Source organism: Mizuhopecten yessoensis, unplaced genomic scaffold (genome assembly GCF_002113885.1).
Source record: "Mizuhopecten yessoensis strain PY_sf001 unplaced genomic scaffold, ASM211388v2 scaffold213, whole genome shotgun sequence".
NCBI lineage: Eukaryota > Metazoa > Mollusca > Bivalvia > Pectinida > Pectinidae > Mizuhopecten > Mizuhopecten yessoensis.
Genome location: NW_018403434.1, coordinates 39,105 through 46,489, shown reverse-complemented (window position 1 = coordinate 46,489; position 7,385 = coordinate 39,105).

The following is a 7,385-nucleotide window of genomic DNA, read 5'->3' as shown; positions in this document are numbered from 1 at the left end:
CAGGTGCCTCCATTGAGTTGCCATGTTAACAGATGTTGAAATAAGTAATATGTCATATTACAGGGTTTACTTAGACAATACTTATATTTTCATTCAACTGTAAGCTTTTATAAACCTAGAAACCAATTTTTAACAATTTATGAAAACTACACCATAGAATATGATAATCTAGCTGTACCATTTCTTAGGACCGCAGGGGTCGAATCAACCTCATTCAATTAAGAAATGTTTGTTCTTTGTCAATAATGTTTTTGACCAAATTTTGTACAATCCACTCAGGCAATTAGGGGATATGATCGTATTAAAGCAAAATATTAGATAATTTTCCCCTTCATGGCCCCGCCCCCTGGTCTCAGGGGTCGAACCAACCTCGTGTATTTAAGAAATGATTGCCCTCCCCTAGTGAGGCTTCAGACTAAATTTGGTTGAAATCCTCTCTGGTGTTTAGGAGGTGATGCGTTTTAAAGCAAATTTAGTTAAGTTCCACTTCAGGGCCCCGCCCCCTGGCCTCAGGGGTAGAACCAACCTCATGTATATGGAAAACGAGTGCCCTCCCTCAATGAAGTTTCAGAGCAAATTTGGTTAAAATCATCTCTGGGGTTTAGGAGGCGTTGCGTTTCAAGGCAAAGTTAGCTAAGTTCCCCATCAGGGCTCGCCCCCTGACCTCAGGGGTCAAACCAACCACATTTATTCAGGAAATGATTGCACTCCCTTACTCTTTCTTCAGACTGAATTTGGTTGAAATCTTCTATTGCGTTTAGGAGGTGATGCGTTTTAAAGCAAATTTAGCTAACTTCCCCTTCAGAGCCCCGCCCCCATGGCCTCAGGGATCGAACAAACTTCATTTATTTAATAAATGATTGCCCGTCCCTCCTGATGCTTCAGACTAAATTTGGTTGAAATCCTCTATGGTGTTTAGGAGAAGATGCGTTTTAAAGCAAATTTAGCTAAGGGCACATTAAGGGCCCCGCCCCTCTTGCCTCAGGGGTCAACCCAACCTCATTTATTCACGAAATGATTGCACTCCCTTACTGTTTCTTCAGACTGAATTTGGTTGAAATCTTCTTTTGCGTTTAGGAGGTGATGCGTTTTAAAGCAAATTTAGCTAAGTATACTTCATTTACGGTATGATGTTTGTTGGCTACATCTGCTGGAATCCTACACGCCGAAGTCTGAAACAACACAAGGATATCGGCTATACAAACAAGTGATTGCATTAGTGTTCTACCAAACTGACATTTTTATTTGTTCCCTATTTTTCGTGAGTGCATATTGCTTCCTGTTCTAGCTAGTTAAAAGACAAATACATTTTTCCTAAAACATTTGATTTCATAGTGGGTTTTTTATGCCTGAATTTTGTGTTTCTTATTAACCAGATGACTTACATACGCTTTACTGGACATTTGTCTGATGAATGTGACTGAGTACATACCGTATTAATCTTTGTTACGTAGCCTGTTCGGTGGTTATGCTAGATAACCTTTTAAAATCCGTACTTACTAACCAGGAGAAAATGTATAGAATTTAACCATAATCATTTCCTTATATGGTTCTTTTATTACATCTTTACATCATGTTTCTACGCTATAACATATCATAAGTAAGATTTTAATATTTACCTGTATGTAGAATATCTTTACTTTCGTAGCCTTATGTATACGTATAATATAATTAATTTCAGTTATATTTCTTTTTACATTGGTTTAACGTCTCTTGACTTGTACGAACTGCTATAGTTTATTGGTCAACAGGACGAACCTGTCTCGTAGATTTGCATTATGGATAGTCCAGCTGGACTGTATCATTATGGATTATATTAAGATCGCCAGTGACTACATGTCCAGCCGGATCGTAGTAGTATGGATGATATTAAGATCGCCAGTGTCTACAGTAGCAGTAATGAGATGTGGAGCATGATCATGTTGAAGGAGGAGATATTCTTACATCCTATACTATTCCAAATAAGAAAATATAGCTTGGACGTGGGAAATCACGTGACCTCTAATGAGTCAGTCCAAGGAAAAATGAGGGGAACGACCTGCATCTCGATCACGTTTTTGAGATAAGCTGAGAAATTCCCTTCTTACATATCTTGATACAGTCATTTTCAATGCGACAAATGTTTACGTTGGAATTGCATAGTAAGGTTGTTTTTTCTCGGTATTTTATTCCAAACGGAAGTACATGAGTCAGATATGTTTAACCAAATTGTCATGTTCCGCGCGTGAGCTATTCATTTGATTTAATTGCGTTAACCCATTCGCCCTAAGATAAGTAAACTGATATATCTGATAACGATAGGTAAGTTCCGGTATCAGCACAGTCCGGTATCAGGAGCGGTCTGTTACAGCGTGTCCAAAGTCTGGTATGAGTAGTCGTAGTTGACAGGTACAGCATGTCCAAAGTCTGGTATGAGTAGTTGTAGTTGACAGGTTCCTGTATTTTGTTTTCTTTAACAACTCAACAATGTGCCAGTCTGTTAAAATTCGGCAATGCGCTAAACTGTGATTGCGCTAAAATAATCCTCCTTACAGTACATGCCTTTTGGAAGTTTTTCGTTATATGTTGCTGATCATTAGATAATAATTCAAGATGTGAAAGTAACAGATTCGCCTATCTACAGCTAAGCCAGTTTTTAATGATATAAATATATATATATATAACGTAATATAAATCTGTCCTTCTTCGAAAATTGCTTTAAAAGATTGAACACTAAACACAAAACTTTAAACGATTGAACACTTAATACAAAACTTTAAAAGATTGAACACTAAACACAAAACTTTAAAACATTGAACACTTGATACAAAACTTCAAAAGATAGAACACTAAACACAAAACTTCAAAAGATTCGAACACTAAATACAAAACTTCAAAAGATAAAACACTAAATACAAAACTTTAAACGATTGAACACTAAATACAAAACTTCAAAATATTGAACATTTAATACAACACTTCAAAAGATAGAACACTAAACACAAAACTTTAAAAGATTGAACACTAAACAAAAAACTTTAAAAGATTGAATACTTAATAATAAATTTTAAAAGATAGAACACTTAATACACAATTTTAAAAGATAGAACACTAAATACAAAACGTTAAAAGATTTGAACACTAAATACAAAATTTTAAAAGATTGAACACTAAATACAAAACTTTAAAAGATTGAACACTATATACCAAACTTTAAAAGATTGAACACTACATACAAAAATGTCTGGTCAAAAACATCCGGGTTTAGTGTCAAGTAAACAAATTGGAATAGTACCTCCGAATGTGTCGCAACTATCTGTCAACCATAATATACTGACGTGCTTCACTCTCAGCTGATGGTAGTAAGTGTTCCAGAGATACAACAGAAGATATTACAGTGGTCGAAACGAGCGGTTACAAGAACGAATGTCCTACATGCATCTGGAGTGATGAGGAGCCGGGTACATCCAATTTCAATTATTAATTAATTACAAGTTTATGCCAGGAAACCAATAATTATTGAAATATCGAAGTAAAGACCTAACTTTTCAAACAGGTGTAACTACATTAAAGTGGGTTTTTCTAAACATAAGGGGAGACGTGACATCAGATAAGATATCCAGTAAACCATTCCAGACCAAAGGGACCACACAAAAAGGGGACTAGACAAATAATATAACCAGTTCAATAAGCATGCGGACGTACCGCCTATACCACACATACACGCATACATAACACACATAAAGGCACGTCCTTTAACGACCTTAGCTGTTGTTAGGACGTTAAACCATGAACAACCAAGTAACAACCACAATCATGTGGATGCTCTTCGGTTACTTGTGTTTCAACCAACATCAATACCCTTGATTGAACTTTTTTTCATATATTTTGTAAAATGCTTTTATTTTGAAATTTATATTAAACACCCAGGTCATACGACTGAGACAAATACAATAACCCAGAGCGGACCAATAGGACCAGATGAAAGAGACCAGACCCTATTTAGAGACTAGACAATGTTTTAGGGCATGCCTTCACTGACATAACCATATAGCCCGTTCAGCTGCCAGAACGAGACTCTTTGATCTAACCGTTCACAAAGCACCCGTTGATCATTATTCAACCAATCCTCGATTTTCAGGAGTTACGCTCACTTTCGCTCGCTGTACCCCTGGAATATGTCAAAGCAAAATCGAAGGCTCAGTGTGCACCACCTTGTTGATGAGACTAGTTCGACCGTTTGATATACATCAAAAGAATCTCGCGGTCACGTAACGGTAAAAATTGGCAGGCTTTGAAGTCGGGGGTCTCTCCTTTGTAATCTTCAAAGGACAGGCATTAGCCAAGCGATTGGTCATTTTTTTTACCTGAGACCAATCAAACAGCTATTTTCATGCCTTCAATTTTGCTATGACATGTTCTAGGGTTGCAGAGAGCGAAAGTGATGTATTCACCCTTCCTTAAGTTAACATGTGTGCCTTTTCGTGTGAGTTGGGTCACATTGAGAAGGTGGGGTCACAGTATCGTGTCTGATCGAACATTCTGTCGGATATAAATCAATGGTGAGAATTGACATTCATAAAAAAGACTTTCTGTTAAAGTCGCCATGCCTCTCAATTTGTAGTGTCATATCTTTTTCTAACAGCTCCTTTAGATAAGAATTAATCTCCTGATAACAATTTATAGTTCTGCCAAGATCTTATTCCTTAAATAGCAGCAGAAATTAAGAAACTGAATAACATGCGTTAAAATGCATTAAAAACACATACCTGCGTGGTGACAAACAGTATAAACTTGTATATTACATTGTTTGGGTAAGTAGACAAAATATTTTATAAAGCACTTATATCTCAGATCCTGGTGGTTCAGGTTAAAAGGGCTTTGTGTTTAATTTGTTTGCTTTAACGTGTGCAGTCATCACACACAATCACATATATAGCCTTCCTCTAATGAATCTATAGAAGCGTCCGACGCGCGGACCAGCAAGTGACAGAAACTGTTTTATTATAATTACACGGCAGTTGTGTTTAGAAATTCATTTTGCTGCATTTCTTTATGGAAAGTTCAGAAATATATTAATAATTGATGCTTTTATCATTCAAATAGTGGAAAATTGCCAAATATCAGCGGGATCTACGTTTAACTAAACAAGATGGGTGTTGAACATCCGAGGGTATATTGCCACACTGATCGTCACCTGTGCTAACTAATCACCGCTATATACCGTAACTTACTATTGCGAAAGATTATCGACCGTATTAGTAATTCTTGTCCTCGCTTTCTGTCAGACGGAAGTAGTATTTCGAAATAGACTCACTTCCCGTATTGCCTAATGAAATAGTAAAGATCAAGCTACAACTCTAATCATATATTGTAGGTACAATGGGTAAACCGGAAACTTCCGTTGAGAGAAAAAACAATTGTTTAAACCGTTAAACGTCCAATGTCTATTTATAGTATATATGTATTTTAAAAAAGAACTGACGATAAAGTTATTTAAAGCGGCACCGGCACTTTCACACATATTTGAGGTCATCAGGTTACTCGATGTTAACATTTATTTGTATTTATAACAGAATTACATTATACCAATAAAATTATCCCAAGATGGGACATATCGATGTATAAATATGCACGTGTCATGTTCGATCCTATTTGTGTACCTACTGTTGATAAGTAATCTATTGATATGTTATCTTACTATTAGAGTCACACGTTTCACTTTAACAGATTTTGTCCTTGTTCTTCTAGTACAAGTTATAGATAACATTGAAGTCGTTTATTAAACACGCTACTATTGTGGATTCTGATAAGCAGTTCCACTTGTGTCACCACTCCATACAAAAACAATTTTGGTTGCTGTTTGATCCAAGTTTAAGGGAGTGTCCACGATCGTTAAAATGATCGACAGTTCAGTGGTTTTCCGGTTTACTTCAAATCAGCTCAATTATGCCTGTAAAACAATGATAGAAAATATTCTCAACATGGACATTATCATAATGTTATTTAAGTTATGTAAGTTATTTAATTGCTACAATGTCATTTTTAACAAGGGAAAATACACTACATTCACGACCTCTAGATTGTGTCTGAACAAATGCAAGGTACTCACAGATCCAGTCTTCTACTTTTCAAACGTGTTCCCAATCTGATTAAAATCATATCCTACGTTCTCTACGGATCAGTGATACGTAGAGAACGTAGGATATGATTTTAATCAGATTGACGTGTTCCTGCCATGAAATATTGCGTCTGGTGGCTGTCCTAGGCTATGATAATACATTAACGTACCCAGTTTTCTGATGTGGAAGTCAAATATCCTATTACCCTACTTTTTGGTTCAGTCGTAAATAATTTTTACTCTAATTTATGCAATACTTGGATGTTGTCGATGTAAAGTAAAAAATAGTTGGTTGAAGGACACTTCCATGGGAATATCGTTTCTTGATGATTTCTAGTTTGAAATGCAGGTCAATAACACACTTGTTCCTTACGGTTCGCCGAACATGAAGAAATTCGATGTAAAAATGACCCTTAATGACAAAGATTCTTACACATGACAGTTCGTATTAAATGTTTATTACGTTAACTACAGCATTGGCAAACGTCTGTTCTAGTAATATTCCATTAGATATGGACATAACTAAACAAGCTGGGGACCACATTCTAAAAACATTCTAGTTCCATTAGCTGGTTATTGTAGGTGCGTCATTCGGAACACCCCAGTTGTTAACGTCGATGTCACCTGCAGACAAAGAGGTTGGATGAAGAATGGTAAAATTGTGTATATAAATACATATATACATTCTGGCTTTACCCTGCAACTATGACTAATAAAAGGTCACAACAAAAATATTTCATTCTTCAAAAGTTGTTTCTAAATATTCTTGTAGGAAACATAGGGACCTAAGTGTTTGTCGAAATCAGTCAGATTTAACGTCATAACAAGTAATGCCATGAAGCACAGAGAATATTATCAAGCGCAAAGTTCGGCAAAATGAGTCTGAACTATTTGCCATTCTCACAGAAGGAGATGAGGACAAGCAACAGATACACGACGGCAAGACCATAGCAATCCTCATGCGAGACCCCTAACACGTTATTTCCGCTGTAGGACTATTCCTGCGAGACCCCTAACACGTTATGTCCGCTGTAGGACTATTCCTGCGAGACCCCTAACACGTTATGTCCGCTGTAGGACTATTCCTGCGAGACCCCTAACACGTTATGTCCGCTGTAGGACTATTCCTGTGAGACCCCTAACACGTTATGTCCGCTGTAGGACTATTCCTGTGAGACCCCTAACGCGTTATGTCCACTGTAGGACTATTCCTGTGAGACCCCTAACACGTTATGTCCGCTGTAGGACTATTCCTGCGAGACCCCTAACACGTTATGTCCGCTGT